This window comes from Aulostomus chinensis, chromosome 10, assembly GCF_037954235.1.
Source record: "Aulostomus chinensis isolate RoL2024-O1b breed Wild chromosome 10, RoL_Achi_v1.0, whole genome shotgun sequence".
NCBI lineage: Eukaryota > Metazoa > Chordata > Actinopteri > Syngnathiformes > Aulostomidae > Aulostomus > Aulostomus chinensis.
The window spans coordinates 1,539,376-1,556,936 of record NC_141329.1 but is presented as its reverse complement, the minus strand read 5'-3'; the positions used below and the strand labels follow the sequence as shown (position 1 = coordinate 1,556,936).

Genomic DNA, 17,561 nt, shown 5'->3' with positions numbered 1-17,561 from the left:
TTATCCTGTAATCATACTGATGGAAAGAAGACTTTGAGACTCTAACTTTCAGTCCTCCTTAATATCAGGAGCTCTGATTGCTGTGAATGCATTTGTTAAGATAGAAGTTGGAGGGAAACTGTCCCTTCGTGGCAAACACCAGAGACATGCTGAGATGTCGATGTAATCCCAACAGATTCCACCTAAACTGTGTTGAGCACGAGTGTGCTAAGCATCTCACCAGGTCACAGATGGTGAGCCCATTCACATCAGTGTCGATGCAGCGATTCTGTCAACATGTCCTTTTGTTCATGTAAACAGACATTGTTTCCACGGCGAGGACGCCGCCTGCCACTGCCTCCAGCTCTGCTCTCACTCTCTTAAATTCTCACTGATACAAGCCGGCCGGGTCATTTGACTCGCACTATTTGAATTTATCTCATTACACCAAGGGAACGAGGGAGTTTTTGTTTTTGGTTTTTTTTACATGGCATGCAAAAGACTTGCAGAGATTTGTTTCCCGTGCTCATCTGAAGTAGGTAATGAGGAACGGTCAGCAGCATGCAATTTAAGAAAGCCTGTCAGGCACCACAGGGCTTTGCATGAGTCAAACTGGAGTCCCTTCTTCCTCCAGTGGGCTTTTTGTCCATGTTGCTCTGAACATGTGAGCGATTGACCATCAACATCCTCACAGCATGTAGCACCTTAGCTCTTTGCTCACACAGGTAAATACAAGTGGCGTTAGGCCGAGGATGTGTGCTTGTACGTTTTAAGAGTATCTCAATAGACTCTGTTTTAATAAAACAAACTGTATATCACATGAGAAGCCACAGCAGGGACCGGGGGCCACTTGACTTCCTCAGCCACTGACCCTGTGTTCAGAAGGGTAAGAGGAGACACCCGCCAACCTTTACCTGCCACGGAAACATAGACAGACTTAAGAAGTGGAAAAAATAAAGTCCTGAAGGATTAAAAGGTTCATTTAAGCAAAATTAATGGAAGAAAAAAATTATTTAGAATCACAAGGAAAAAAAAATTGAAGTGAGTGATAACTCAGCCATTTTAAACTGTTCCTGTAAAAAAAAAATTACATTTTTTGCAAGAACAAAAAAAAGCGCATTACAATTGATTGCAGACATGGGGAGGGGTCTAATTGTATATTTGTTCCATAGACTTGGGGAGGGGACAAAAATGGGAAAACTGCTGACCTTGTGCAGATAAGAACAACTTTGAGATGTGTTGATTCAGCCCATTAGCAGCCTACACGAATAATATTCAGTTATCAGACCCCACATGTTTTGCCAGTGGTCTTAATTAAAATGCAGAATGAGACACTGAACATTCCAGACTCCAAAAGCCACGTCTTTAACATCATGCAGAAATTACAAATTTGATTAGAGCACATAGTGATTCTTGCATGCAAGAACTCCGTGTCAAGGCTCTGGGTTCCCTCCAAACCTCAACAACAAGCCTGCACCGGCTCCGGTGCTTCAGTCCTGGGTCTCAGTGGTTGTTTTAGAGACCAGAGGCTTATTTTTCAGGTTCAGGTGAATGTCAAGGCTGATTTAAGGGGGAATTTGCTGCACTCCCCCTGTCCTAAGTGGTGAAAACAATCATGCCATTTTAATGGAGCTACAGCAGCTTTGAACGGAGGAATGAGGAGTCAGGGGGAATGAGGCTGATTTTGGACCAGTCACCTTTGTCATGCTTATTATGAAGTGATCATTTTGTGCTGCCACGTGCTGCCCAACCAGCATTACACTTGTGTTGTATTCCAAACAGAAAGCCCACCTCTGATCTTCCTCGTTGACTCAGATGCAGTTAACAGAAATGTTAACTCATTTAATGCACACAAAAAAAAGCAAAAACATCTGGTTGCTTTTCCGTATGATTTCTTTTCATGTCTTTCTGTAGTCTGAAGGCAGTCAGAACTGGTCACTTATGATTCAGGATTGTACGAGCTAGCTGAGGCTGCTGCTCTTCCACCAGCCGCAGCAGTTGCGCAGTCTTACACATTGATGTGGAGATGAATATGCACACTCAAGATATCACTTTCAGACCTGCCCTTACAGTTCAGGCTGTATTGTTCTCTCTATGAAAAACATTACATTGTGATATGTGGACACGTTTCCAGCAGGCTGTGCCCCCTGATCACCCGATGGGTCACTGAGCACTTCAGAGAAGTAGGACCTCAGAATAAACACGTAGACCTGTACCTGACAGATTCTGATGACTGAATGGTGACCTGCAGTCATGTGGGGGGGTTGTATTTCTACTGAACTCAGAAGTTCTGATCAGCAAGCCATGTGCACCTTGAGCATACATGCAGTTTTCTTGAATGAATGAAAAACTCATGAAACACAAACTAATTGTCTAATTGTCCAGAGATCTGAATTTCTTTTCAGAGCTTTCGGTCGATATGTGGGCCAGACTTTCCTGTGAGCACGAGTGTTCTGCTCCAGACCTCCTGAACGGGCCTGAGTCACTCTCTCCCCCAGTGTCACCGCGACCTCAGATGAGGGCTCTCATACACAGACACGGCCTTCATGTCGATGATTCTTTATTCACTCTATAAAAGGGAAGTACAAGTAAACAGTGTTAATAAAGCAGATTAAATAGGATACCACACACTTTAACTGTATCTTTCTAGATAGTCTGGTTATTAACTTCTTCCATCTTTATGGCAAATCCATTTTTACCTCTTAAGAGAGCAGCAAAGGGAAATATAGTATTAAATTCTCTTCTCCACATTTTAAGTGCTGATGACTTATTCAAACAGACGATTCTCCCCTCAGCACAAAAATTGGATAAAGACACTTAAGTTCTGAGTGACATTTCAATTAACCTCTTGTCCTCCAACACTAATAATCAGATTGGGAGCCATGTGAAGGAGAGGGTGGGTCATTAAAATACCCTTAAAAACCCACAAGATACTGTAGTGCTGTAGATTTGACTTGTTTGCTGACAGGCTGAGTGGTGCTCCCCTTCTTGTCTTCTACAGTTCCAATAAAAGCTAGTTTGCTGTAATTGTGGAGGAAAACTGATTTATCAGTGTCATGCGCCCTCTATTCTTTTCCTTCAATTGACAGGCCCCTCAGAGGGGCCCTCATCCATTCCTCTGAGTGCTCATCAGTGTGATGTCGTTGGAGATGCAGATAACCAAATTACAAAGACACGCAATGACACAGCAATCAGACAAGCAGATATTCCTTGAAATTATTTGATAATTTATGTCCACAACATAAAAAAAATCTCTCTATTAAATTGCATCCATCTTGCCGCTGTGCAGAAGCAAACTGCGGCACCGTGTTTATTAGAATGTGGATGAAACAACTAATATAAAGCACATTTTGTTCTACATTGATCTGTGGGTCGGAGCAGAGTACTGCATGGCTCGGTTTGATTTTTGTCAGGCGAAGACCAGTGAATGTTACAGCTCTATTTTCTAGCTACAAATTAAATGAATTTTATTCTTACTATATAAAACAATCAGGTTTGTGTTAACGCAGCGCCTGTGGACAGAGAACGTGCAGTCTGAATATGCAGTCAGGGTTACTTTCCAAATTACCCAAAGACAAAGGATTCGTGTGGGTGTGGGTGGGTCTGCCAGCTGTTAGAAGGACAATGAGTCGATTCAGTGGCAGCGCACCAACATGCCACGCAGGAAACCAACCCCATATTAAAGGTGAAAGTGATGAAGTTCATAAGAAAGGAATGAACAGCTTCATATTGATGTCATTAGGGAAAAGGGCACAGAGGCAGAGTCTTCCAGGGAAGTGGGTTGAAATTACCAAGACGACTTGTTTTACAAGTCTAAATAAGAGGACTCTGTAAAGACCCTGCTGACTCAGACAATAGACTTGCTGTTGTGTTGATTTGTCTGAAGAGTTGTTAAGTGCTAAAAATTGCAAGACAAGTTGGAAAAAAAAGTGAGGGGAGGGAACGAGAGAGACCGATTACAGAGGAGTGCAACGGCAAAACTCAAACAAAAATGATTCCAGTGGAGGCTAATGTTGTTTTCAGCAAGTCAACGGTTTGTTTCAGTATGAAGGATTCGTCTATCAGCACACACAATATAGCTGGTACAGATGTGGCATGATCACAAGATTCCATCATGCAGGTTTGTGACTCAGCCAGGGGTTAAAAGCACCCAGCACATGTGAGGAGCTACAGGCAGTCATGCAGCTGTGGTGCTGATGACAAACATACTCAACATTTAATAATTCAAGGAAATCTCTTTGGAAGATTGTGTTAAATCTGCCAGTATGTTTCAGCATAGCAACCTTGTCTCAACAACCATGAGAAGTTGTCATCCCCTACATCACTGGTTCTCAAATGGGGGTACGTGTACCCCTGGGGGTACGTGGAGGTACTCCAGGAAGTACGTGAAGCTTTACAAAAATATGTATATTAAAAAAAAGCAGTAATCCTGATAATTATTATGTCTTGAGAAACAATTATATCATAAAAAGTTCCATAAAATACAAATGAATGTTCATACACTGAATTCAATATTCAGTATTCAATTTAATATCCTTAAAAAAAAAAAACGGCCTCTCCACAAACCAAGACCCAGTGATCCAGCATCACTCATCAATAACCTGCCGTTGCCGTGACGACGCGCTGTAACGATGGAGATGTGGCTGACGCGCAGCAGCGATGCTGCTGAAAACACAGAGAAACAAGTGAAAAAGAAGGTGAAACCAGAGCCGATGAAGAAGTAGGCACCCAAGGCACTGTGTTTTTTTGCGGGGAGAAATTAGCCAAGGCTAGCAAACACTGATAGAAGTTGTTTAATTTTAATAAAGCAGACACTGACGGCACAGCACTCGACCTCTTTATTTTCTACCAAGAATGTTTTGCGCGTGTCAGGGGGTACTTGACTAAAAATATTTCGAAGGGGGTTCATCAATAAAAAAAGTTTGAGAACCACTGCCCTACATGTTACTCTGGAAACTTTATCAAGCGTCCTCTCTTTGTTTCCTATCAATTCCTATTCCGAAAGTTATGTAGCGCTTTGCATTTAAATCAAAAATCACTTTCTTTCTAAAAATGATGTGCTCTAACCAACCTTCAATTATCCAAGGAGGTTAAATTGTGAAATATAGCGCGCAATAGTCAGGAGATCCCATTCTTTGTGTGTCTCCTGGGACCTAAACCCTGTTCTTGGTGCTTCCTCAGGCTTTGAAGTTGGGGGAAGAGCAGGAATAGAATTGGGAGGTGTGGCAGGAGTTCACACAATCTCTTTTAGGTTTGCCCTCATATTGCAAGACACAGTGAATTTAATACCCTCTTTTATCTGGTGTGTGTGCAGCAGTGAAAGGGAGGAGTTGCAAATGTCAAGTCTTAATAGTCGGGTGGCGTTCACTGGTGTATTTATACACCTGGGTACTGACATCCCCAGTGGGTAGATGTGGGTGCTAAATGGAGTCTTGTTTTTAATACGGATCCATCTAATTGCTTAGTTTACATTCAGAAAAGATATAAAAATGTTTGGTTGTGTCTTCATGCTGTTCATGTGCTTTACATTGCAGGAGGGAAGCTCGTCTTGAAAGCCTTTGGAACTTAGCCGCCCACACTGAATAGCAAGAAAACATGGGCCTCATCTTGCCCTGCAAACCCAATAGACTTGACTCAAGATTAGGGTTATATAATTAACTATCTTGCAGCTAAATTGATGAATTATGTATACAAACACTGAGTACAGCTGAATAAAACAGTCAAACAACAACAACTCAAACTTGGTGCAGCATTGCTAATGAGCAGCTCTTCAAACCATCACACATTTGCCTGTCTTTGCTAGGTGTGACCCCCGCCACCCCACCCCTCCGCTCCAGTTTTGACTCAACCATGTAGGAGGAAGATGATAGGTTAAGAGAGAGCTTCTTGACCAGACAGAAGACGAGCGAGGAGGACGAAACTTGATTGCCCGTCGTATCACACAAAATGTAACGTTTCAACGCCAACTCCTGCACCAAAGGGATTACGAGAGGGAAGCAGACAGACTTCAACAGGTAAAGACTCCCATTTTCCAGGAAGTGCTTTTATTCTCAGCCTTTTATTATGTAGACCACTACGCTTGATTAACATGACGTTTTACTGCCACAAACACTGCAGGGTTTCGGAGTTTACAAGACAGATTGCATGTTTTAGGGCAGAAATATGATTTTGATAGCTTTGACAGTCTCTGCCACCCTTGACTTTTAATGAAACAATGAGAGGCCGGTTAAAGCTGCTGTGTGCAGATACCTGCATCCAATGTGGGCGTGCAGTGTAGCGGTCATGGCCCTCTTTACCCTTGTGAAGTATATTTATCTAGAGAAGCAATTTATCTAAGGTTTATTGGATGTGGATGTAAAGTAAATTAAAAGGTGAAAGGAAAGCCAACTGCAAGTTCTGATGGAGATGTTTGGGACTGCCTGGTGGCGTACGTGTGTGGCCACTCTGGCACTGCTTTGTTTGTGATCAGCAGGAATTTTATGTGGAAGGTTTTACTGTATACAACAGCTGCAGGAACAGAACAAATACATTTACCACTTCTGATCAACACATTTTTGTGCCTGGTTTTATGACAAAAGAGAAGAAAAAGCGAGTACGGACATTGGGAGTGGTGTGTGTTTCTTATTTATGGTTTATCTGATGCCGACAGATACAGAATTGCGGATGCATGCATCATTGTGTTTACAGTGAACACTAATTTACAACACTTCTCCTGAGAAGGGCTCCAGGAAATAAAACAGTTGGATAGCTTCTTATTTTTGTTGAGTGTGCTCGCATTATAGTGGGTTTTTTTCTAAATCACCAACCTAGCAGGTTCTGTAATTGTTGCACGACCTCTGCCCGGAGGAGCTGAGGGCCGACTTGTCTTCACCTTCCGTATTTTACATCATTTTACAGATTATCTTTAAACTTCTGTACTGTTTAAGTGTTTTCCTAGTGCTAATCGAACAGTGTGCCCTTTCTGCTGCCTGTTTCCAGCTTATGGATCATCTTTAATGACCATTTTATACACAAGATAAGGAGAAAGGGTTGAATTTAAACACTCTCGAGCTCACCAGTCCAAAGTTTTACATGAAAAATATCCATTTTCACACCTGTTAATAAGTGTTTTTATGTGCGTCAGCCAGATGCAAGTGTCAAGCGTTACGTCATTTATGAGCCAGAGAGGGAGCATGAGTCGTGCCATCTGCTTTCATGGTAAATATATTCGATTAACAGCATTCATATAAATGAAATGTCAATTGCAGATCCATACCTCAATAGTTTTGTTGCCTGAGGCCTATTTGATCAGCAGTAATTTTGTGTGTCTGATGGAGGAGAGGCTGGTCGCGTCTCTGCCTCTGTTCGGCTACACTCGGCTCATCCAGATATCCAGAGCTCCACTCAGGAGAAGGCCAGAGAGTGTGAGAGGTTTTCCATCAAAAGTCAGGCAGGTTTTAGCATCTGACAGTTGTGGGATCAGTGTCAGATGCAAGCTGGTGCCAAAGGGTTGGATTGGTGCAGAGCGAGGAAATGACTTTACTCTCCTGGCCCCAGTTTGCCTTTGTACCCCGACCCCGAGGGCACGTGCTGGCAGGAATACAGAAAGGGAAAAGTCGACTGTAGCACATCCCACAAACTACCCCTGCACCCTCTCCACCATGAAGCCTCTGCCTCTCATGATTGCTACCGTCCACCAGTGGATCAGCTTTAGTTCCATGGTTGGTGTTGCCAGGCACGTCCTCTCCTCCACCCAACACCACACCGTCCCCGTCCAGAGGAAGGAAATGAATGACAAACATATTCCGTTTCGATTTGCAAGATCAAGGCTACACTGACAGATTTGAATTTCATGCCAGATATGAAGTGATATGATGTTTCTGGTGTCATGCATTTGCACCACACTGTGATTGCATGTTTATTCAAATATGATTCGAATCCATGCATTCAGGTTTATTTAAAGATATTTTGAAAAAAAATAATGCTGTATGTTTGTCAAGTAAAGTGGAGGGAATGTGGCAAGCATGAGTTTCTGCTGTGCGTTGATAGCACAATGAAAAGACTCCACATGGAACCCTTCTTACATTTCCAGACATCTTAAACCAGTTGATCTTTCTCTAACCCGAGTTGCTTTAGGGTGTCTAGAAAGTCATAGCATGAACTGTGTCTTAGCTTGGAAAACAAGATATTACAAAAACAGAGAATAGGACGACAAACAAAGCAACACTAATCAGATGCTGACACAAGCTCTTAGACAACATCCTCTGCATAGGCACTGTCTCTCTCCAGATACTGTTCTCAGCTGTGTTTCTCCCACTGAAGTAGTTTTAACACAAAATTTAGGAGACATCTTTGATATGTGCTGTCCCTGCTGGGTAGATCTGAAAGCCTTATAGCCGTTGCTCTTTTCTGTTGATTGTCCTGCTTTTCTCTGGAAACTCTCCAAAGCAACTCTTTTGTTTTGTTGTTAAATCTAGCAGAACCCACTTCAGGGTAAAGTACTTTTCTGTGGTGTTTTAATTAATTTGTCTTCCCTCGACATAATTAGCTTATCTTTGTTAGAGCACTGTAGTTTCTGTCTGACTGTGTATTAGACAGGGCATCATCTGCATTCAGCCCTCAGGTAAGTACATCTAACACTGTCTGTAGGCTGAATTTGTATGCAGAGTTAACACTGCTGAGTTCTCCTATTCACTCAAAAGCCCCCCACCACTGTTATCAGCAGTCACTCAATGGTGCCACCATTCCAAGAGGTGTGAAATCACTGGAAGTTCATAACAGAGGCAGCTGCCATGTTTATTTCACTGCAGCCCTTCATTCCACCCTTCCCTAGCTGTCTATTCCACACACCAATGTTTACCTCAAAGGCCTCCCTGCTCAATCAGCTCCTGCTTCTGCTGTCTCTCATTTGGGCACTTCGCATTCAGCAGAAGGTTAGGCCAAGTCCTGATAAGTCCCATTGTAGTTCTGTAAGCCCCATGACTTGAATACACATGACTGGATTTATTACACACAGATGCCACAATATTTCTCCCCCAGGGGCACTGTGACAACTGATTTTCTGTCTTTTCATACACAAAAATAGGTTAAGGTAGTTGATTTCACTCCATACTGGAAGTTTGTACTGTTGTCAGGAAGCCAAATAGGGACTCAGTCGTGACATTATCATGCCTCCTCCTTCCCTGGACAATAGTTGAGTAGTTTGATGGATTATAATAAAATATAAATTTGTCAAGTTGACCCCAAGGTATAAATTGGCACACTGTTATGGATGATTATAAGGGGGCTTTAAATAAAAGCCTAGCTAAGACAACGTCTTATGAATTCCAAAGAGCTTTTTCTCATCATTTCGATGGGCGTGTCTCCCACCCTCCTCTACCTCCTCACCCAGCCAAAATCATCTTCCACCACACAATCTGCCAGCTGTACCCCCTCCGCCTGTCTCCTCCTACCATTGAAATCATAATGGACCCAAATGGAGAGTGACAACGCTTCCTGTTCCTTTACTAAATTCATGATTAATGTTTCATTAATCATGTTTTTTCCCCTCTCTCTCTCTCTCTCTCTCTCTTTTTTTTACAATCCTCCCCTTGGGGTTTTCTTAACTGAAATATCGTAATAAACGAGGCACGTTTGCACAGCCGCAGAGACTCTTCTTCTCGCAGGCCATCCTTTCACAGGGTTCAAGTAGTGCTGTTTGTTTATCACACCTCTGCTCTGAAAAGGTGTTTTCAGTGGGAAAGGAGAAGACGAGCGGGTGTTCCACAACAGGTGTGTGTGTTGACTCAATGTTGTACGTTCTCTTGTGAAGGACTGTTGGAATTCACACCTCCAAATACTTCAGGTTTAATCGGGTTTTTCAAACCCTCCAGGTGAAGTCCTTGATTACAGTCCTTCCATGGGTCACGTCACACAGCTCAACCAGTGAGAAACTCCAACACCTAACAGTATTTAGAACTGGCGGTCAGGCCTGAAGTGAAGTACTGAGTCATGATTCCTGGTGAACAATCTGAGCTGTGCAAACCAGGCCAAAGGCACTCAAAGACATGTAAAGATCAGACGAGGGTCTGTTTGCTAGGGTTAATCAAACCTTTAAAGTGGCTCTTAGAGAGAGATCAACGACCATCTCGGACTGCGGCACTTCAGATTGGCAGTCTGAGCTTGATTCCAGTCTCAGACCTGCACAGTTATGAGGCTTCATGGATGTGGGGACGTGTTCTGTGTTCCCTGCATTGCCACTTTGTCTCCCACATAATAGACAGAACATAAGAGAAGTCTGACTGTAAAGTTAATGATGGTTTGTGCCGTGAGGATGATGACTATTTGCCTTCACAAAGTAAATGCTCATGTGATTGTTGGGAAACTGTCTACAATGTCATACTCATCCGAGTAAACTCTTCACCAGCCGCTGAGGAGGGCAGCCATAAGATGATCAAGTGTATTAACTCTATTTGAAGCCAATGACCTGTGGCCTGATCTTGAGAATTATTGGCTTTACTTGAGTTTGCCAGCTCTGTAATTAACTGTCCAGAACAGGGTGACTTTAAAGCTTATGTTGCTTAAAGTTCCCCCCTTTTTTTTTCTTTGCACAAACTCTGAAGTGAGAGTAGCCCTTTCTGCATGGACCCAGAGTAATTAAAAAAGAGATATCAGTGGGATTGTCAAACGGCTCATCCACACAGCGCCGGCACAACCACGGCACACAGGCTCGAGACAGGATCTCCTCATTTCCTGCAACAGCCACTGACCCTGAGTGCTGACCTCGTTAGCTTTGTTCCTTCAAGCCCATCAGCTAACAGCAACACGATGGTGTGATGCCGCAGTGTCAAACATCACGTTGCAATTTTGCAACCATAACCTCCAACTGCCTGGACACACTGAAACAGGAATAGCAAGCCATCATCAACCACACCCACCAGGTTTGCCACGTGTGTAGCATGCAAACATTCACACCCACCCACAAACAGCAGCATCACTTCACCAATAACCGGCAGATGCACCATTGACTTGACGTCCTGCTCTTCAATCAAGTAACAGTCTCTTTTCATCCAGATTCTCACATCAGCTGAACAGCAGAAAACTCATGCACCACTCATAACCTGTAATTCGGCCTACAGTACCTGTCCCCTCACGGGTCTTTCTTCTCTGCTGTAATTATAGAGTTTCTGCAGGGTCAGTAATAAAAGTGTGCAACTAAAAGTGGACTTGTTGGTGGAGTCTTGTGCTTCCAGCGGAGTCACCAAAGGTCCTTTCACACTGAACTTGTTTGGCCTGAACTTTAAGACTTTTCAATTTTGAATGAAAAGACAACAGCTGTGACCCCTCCTGACCCTCCTGGTACCACGGTCCTCTGAATACTTAATACTGAATACTACTGACTTTGTTGGTTTCCAAGTGAACCAAACTTTGCTTCAGCTTTGCTTCAGATATGAAGATCAGACACAACATAGGAAGCAAAGCAAAACACAGCACAACAGAGGTTGGACACAGAAGTTGCAGCTAGAAGTTAAATACAAAGAGGAGAGGAGCTGCAGCGAAATAATTGCTCCAAAGAGTACCGATGAGAGATCCAGTGGTCGAGCTAATAACGGTTTTAATTATTCCTATTCCCTTCTGCACTTAAATTCATGTAACAGCTTCAATTATGTGCTACTAAAGCACTTGCAGTGTGTTGCTGTTGTCCATGCCAGTGTGGTTTCTCCTTCCAAATGTGCTGTTGATAGAAGAACAACATGTGTGACCATCTTTAGTGTCCACTGCTGGTTTACCTCATTCAGGCTGGTGCGAGCACTCAGCAGGCCTCACGAAGAGTGGACCAGACTGACCCGAAGCACACCCACTCTAGCTGGGAACGCTCCCTTAAACTCACAGGAAGAATAATTTCATATTTGTGTTATCCATGATACTTTACAGTTTCCCCTTAGAATCCTAAAACTGTTTGGGATCATAATTTCTGCAGCTGATCTCAAAATACATCCAGTGAATCTGATCGATGAAGAAGCCCCTCATCTAAGGGTCTTCCCTGATAAACTGAAAAAATATCTTAAAAAGAGGTTATAAAAGCTTGTTCTCTTCTATTTATTGGTGCTAAAATATAATATCACATCATTTGCTTACAATTTGATTAAATAAGGACTAAATTTTGATCGATACCCAATTAATGAAATAAGGCAAAGGAGCTTTTCAGTGCTGTGGGGAAAAGATTACCGAGACAAACAACTGCATCCTGCACAATACGCTCACTTTACTGGGTCATGCTGACTCTTGGCTACGATTCCTTCAGCAGCAGACGCATTCAGCCACTGCTGCCTGCTGCTAAGAAGGAACTAATTCTGAAATTAATTCTACAGGGAGCAATGCTCAGTGTCCACTGATTTATTTCTTGCATTTTCTTTGTCAGATCAATATTATTTGCCAAGGGGGTCAATCTTATTAGAACAGGAAAATATTGATCAGTATGTGCCTCTGTCTTTCATCTGTTTTCCAGTTTTAGCTCCAGCTTCAGTCTTGTGATAACAAAGCTCTGATGAAAGTATCCTGTGGAAGTTGCTGGAGCTCGTTGTGTGAATGCACACAGGTATCGACCCTACGTGAATGCATAAGACACTTTCTCAGGCAATGACATCTAAGTGAGTGTATCATCGCACTGGAACATGCGCCGATCTGTCACGTGAATGTGGTCAACACACTCAACCATGGGGATGGACTCAAATAGTTTAGATACGTATGTAACAAAAAGAGCGATCAAGGACTTCCTGTTTATGAAGGGTTTGTGGCACAGAGCAAGTTCCATGTGCTCAGGACATCCAAGGGCTGGTGTCACAGATTGGCAGCCACAACCGGAGGCATCAACACAGGCTTCCCAGCATCGTTTTAGTGCTTTCACGTGAAAAGGTTAGCAACAGAGCACCAATCACAAACAGCTGCTTCACCGACCCAACACCAAACGATAACCCTCAACCAACTACTAATAAACACGGAGAGCAAACAGCCAAAGCAGGGGTTTGTGTCGTCACAAGCCCAAATATCAGGAGCTACCTGCATACATGTCCCAACCTCCAATATCAACCCTACCAACACAAAAAAGTGACCGTGTGTTAAACTGACACTTGTGAAACTATTTGTTGGAGCTGAATTTAAAGCAAATAAAAACAGCTTTTTAAAACTGGTTCTGCAACAGTTACATTTATCAGTTTTAGAGAGTGTAAAGAGGAGCATTAAAAGTGTCTCAACGTGCTGTTCCTATGTTGGCCAGCAGAGGGAAAGGACCTGATTTAATGATCATGTTCTGACTAAAACTCTTAAATCAAATAATGTTCAGTGTTGTATGTGTGTTTGTAATATTGCACTGTGACTCATCAAAAACATCTAAAATTATGAATTGCAGTTTTTCTCTCTTTCTCCTTCATGGTCCTTGAGAAACACAACAACAAATCATGAGTTCCGTAAACTTACCAGGTCTATGAGTGCAGCAAAGGTCAACAAGTCCAACGCCGAGGGGCAACAAACTCGTCCAAGAGGTCACGTAGGCAGGAGGCCTGATGAACTCACAGATACACCAGGAGAAAACACACCAAGAGTTAATGAACTGGCCCAAGACGAACAACGGAAAGACAGTAATCCTGCAAAAATTCTTCTCTCTCCTTTTGTGTTCAGTTGCTGTTAAATCCAGCAACTGAAGAGGGACAAACAGGGCTGAACCAAAAAGACACAGGTGAACTCCCGTCTCTAAGATGTTTTGGGCCCAGGACAATGACTTTGTTTTATCAGAGTTTAATAAAAGGAAATTATGTGTCATCCAAGTTTTTATCTCCTTCAGACAGGCCTCCAGTTTAGTCAGCTGATTTATTTCATGTGGATCATTGATGAGTTCAGCTGAGTGTCGTCTGCATAGCAATGAAAATTAATGGAGTGTTTCCTGATCATGTGACCTAGAGGAAGCAGGTACAGGGTGAAGAGGACTGGTCCAAGCACAGAGCCTTGTGGAACACCATAAGTAACTGCAGTGGTTTCCGAGGGTTTATCATTAGTAAGTACGAACTGAGATCGACCTAGTAAATATGACCTGAACCAGTTTAGTGCAGTTCCTTTAATGCCAATGGAAGGTTCCAGTCTCTGTAGAAGGATGTGGTGATCGATGGCATCAAAAGCTGCACTAAGATCTAATCAGACCAGCACAGAGACCAGTCCCTCATCTGATGCTAGTAGGAGGTCACTGGTAACTCTGACGAGTGCTGTTTCTGTGCTAGGATGAACCTGGAACCTGACTGGAAATCCTCTAATAGGCTGTTGCTATGGAGAAAGTCACACAGCTGTTTAGCAACTGCTTTCTCCAGAATTTTGGAGAGAAAAGGAAGATGTGATGTTGGTCTGTAGTTGGCCAGAACTTGTGGATCCAGGGTTGCTTTTTTGAGAAGGGGTCTAATTACTGCCACTTTAAAGGACTGTGGGACGTAACCAGATACCAGCGACACATTGATCATATCTAAGAGGGAGGGGCTAACGAGGGGTAGAGAGTCCTTAAGTAGCTTGGTTGGGATGGGGTCTAGAAGACAGGTGGAGGTTTAGAGGAGGAAATGATTGAACTGAGCTCATCAAGGCTAACGGTAGAAAAACTGTCAAAGTGTGTGTCTGGTCCTCCAGCAGCCTCTAAGGCTTCTGAGGCTATAGGGGCCATGTTGTCAGCTGATGGCAGGAGGAGGTGAATTTTCTCTCGAATAAGGACAATTTTGTCATTAAAGAAGTCCATGAAATCTTTGCTGCCCAGGGAAACAGGAATGCTAGGGTCAGCAGAGCTGTGGCTCTCTGTCAGTCTGGCTCCAGGACTGAAGAGGAACCTGGGTTGTTCTTGTGTTCCTCTATTAGTGCTGAGTAGTCGGCTGCTCTCGCTATACGAAGGGCTTTCTTATAACTTTTAAGGCTGTCTTGCCAGATGATGTGAGACTCCTCCAGTTTGGAGGAGCGCCATCTTCTCTCTAACTGCTGGGTTTTTTGTTGAAGCTGTCTGGTTTCTGAATTGTACCAAGGTGCTTGTTTCCTTGGATTTATAGATTTAGTTTTAGTGGGGCAAACGAGTCCAAAGTTGATCCTAAGGTGCCTGTTGCACTATCGATAAAATTATCAATTTGGGAGGGACTAAGGTTGACAACATTGTCCTCTGTAACAATGGGACATGACACTGAATTTAGTGCCACTGGAATCGCTTCCTTAAATCTAGCTACAGCCTGATCAAACATCTGGAAACCACTGTTTTCCTGAGTGGAGTGTAGTTGATTAGAATAAATTCAAAAGTGATTGATTGATGGTCTGATAAAAGCGTTCTGTGGAAACACAACCAGATGTTCAGCTTCAGTTCCACATGTTAGGAGGAGGTGGAGGATGTGGTTGTGACGGTGAGGGGGTTCATGAACAGACTGATGGACACCAGTTGAGTCTAGGAGAGAGAAATGCAGTACCAGACTGTGGTTATCAACATCCTCATGAATACTGAAGTCCCCTCCAATCATGACTTGATCTGATTTAGAACCAAACTGATAGAAACTCTGAGAATTCAGATCAGAATCCAGAGTCAGGATCAGGAGGACGGTACACAATGATAAATAAGAGCGGCTGTATTGTTTTCCAGGTTGGATGAGACAAACTAAGAATCAGGCTTTCAAATGAATTGAAACTTGTTTTGGGTTTGGGATTTATTACTAAACTTTTGTCAAAAATGGCAGCAACTCCACCTCCTGGGCCAGAGCCTGGAGGAATGTGAGTATTAATGTGACTGGGAGGAGTGGATTCATTTAGACTAACATACTCATCATCACTAGCCAGGTTTCAGTGAGACTCAGCAGGTCAATACAATTGTCAGATATTAATTAATTCACCAATTCAGTTTTTGGCATCAGAGGTCTGATATTTAAAAGTCCACATCTAATTGTTAGATTTTTGTTTAGTTAATTTAGTGGTTGTGTCACTTTTGATTAGGTTTTTCTGATTGACTCCTCTACAGTAGAATTGGAATGAGTAAGCTGACGCGGTCGGGGGACAGACACAGTCTCTATGTAGTTTTGGGTGGGTATCTGCCCCCTAGCGGACGCGCAGAGAAGCGTGGAAGACGGCAGCTCTGCTTCCCGGTCTGAACTCTGGGTTGTCAGGGTTTTGGTTCTATTATAAACTGGGCCATATTTCTGGAAATGAGAGCAGCTCCGTCCAACGTGGGATGGATGCCGTCCCTCCTAATCAGACCAGGTCTCCCCCAGAACGTTTTCCAATTATCAATCAAGCCCACTTCGTTTGCTGGACACCACCTCGACAGCCAGCGGTTGAACGACGACATGCGGCTAAACATGTCGCTGGTCCGATTAGGCAGGGGTCCAGACACACTACGGAGTCCGACATAGTCTTTGCAAATGTACACACAACTCAATATTAATTTTTGTGACCTCCTAGTCGGATGTCATTATCGCCGACGTGGATAATGACTTTAACGTATTTGCGTTTACTTTTAGCCAGCAGTTTTAAATTTGACTCGACGGCGCCCCCTCTGGCCCCTGGAATGCACTTCACTATGGTTGCCGGTGTCGCTAATTTCACGTTTCTCAGAATGGAACTTCCAATTACCAGAGTAGATTTCTTGGCGGGTGTGTCGCCGAGTGGGGAGAACCTGTTAGAGACGTGAAGCGGTGGTTTGTCGCTGACAGCAGGCTTCTGCTTCGGACTATGCTTCCTTCGGACAGTCACCCAGCCGCCCTGGTTTCCCGGCTCCTCCGGAGATGCCGGTGGAACGCTAGTTGGGGCTAAGCTAAGACGGTCGGCACCAGCTAACGGGGACTGGCTAGCTCTAGCGGCTAATTGATTGGATCCATCGGTGCGGAGCCGCCGCAGGTCCAATTCAACCTCGCTAAGCCTCGCCTCCAACGCTACAAACAAACTACATTTAACGCACGAATCCGTACCACTAAAGGAGGCTGAGGAGGAACTGAACAGTGGCCCACTGAGCAGGAGAGAGGAGAGCGAGAGGGAAGCCATTGCTAGCTTAGAGTGGAGAGTTTCCAGAAATAAAGGCTGTCGCTATCAGACACACAGTCTTTAAACTTAGGCTAAATAAAGCGAATAGATACGTAGTTTGGGAAGGTAATTTGTCAACGAATAAGGAATTAGCGGGGGTGATCACACTTTTGCTAGAACAGCAAGCAAAGCACTACGTTTCGCGATGCACAAACAGGAAGTGAGGTCACACGCCGACCGCAACGCAGGTAGAGGAACACCAGCGAAATAAGGTGAGATGTACGTATAAAATAAGTACCAAGTGATAGAATAAATAATTTAAAGTAAACGTTGAAGTCTTGAAAAAATCTTGGAAAACCTTTCATCAGAGTTCAGAATACTGATTGAAAAAATAGAGACCTATCTATGCGACACTGATACACAGATGCTGTGCCAGTGTATGAAATTGGTGTAAATTGGATTTTGTGGAGCAAAAATGGGATTAAGGGTTGAGAGGTACATCTCCAGAGATATACTAAAGACAGCCATTGCTCATCACTGTCTTCCATAACGTCTGTCAAACACAGTGGCTTTGTCTTGAATTTAGATGCAAATAAACCAGAAGCAAT

General features: G+C 43.4%; 1 long non-coding RNA gene across 1 annotated transcript; it reads right to left on the bottom strand.

Annotated features, from left to right (window-relative positions):
- Positions 1-1,566: 1,566 nt before the first annotated feature.
- On the bottom strand, positions 1,567-17,068 carry LOC147254027 (uncharacterized). The gene is made up of 3 exons (XR_015118016.1): positions 16,567-17,068; positions 13,414-13,504; positions 1,567-2,548 (listed from the first exon to the last, which is right to left on the bottom strand). It is a non-coding gene; the product is annotated as an uncharacterized LOC147254027 (long non-coding RNA).
- Between the last annotated feature and the right edge of the window lie 493 nt (positions 17,069-17,561).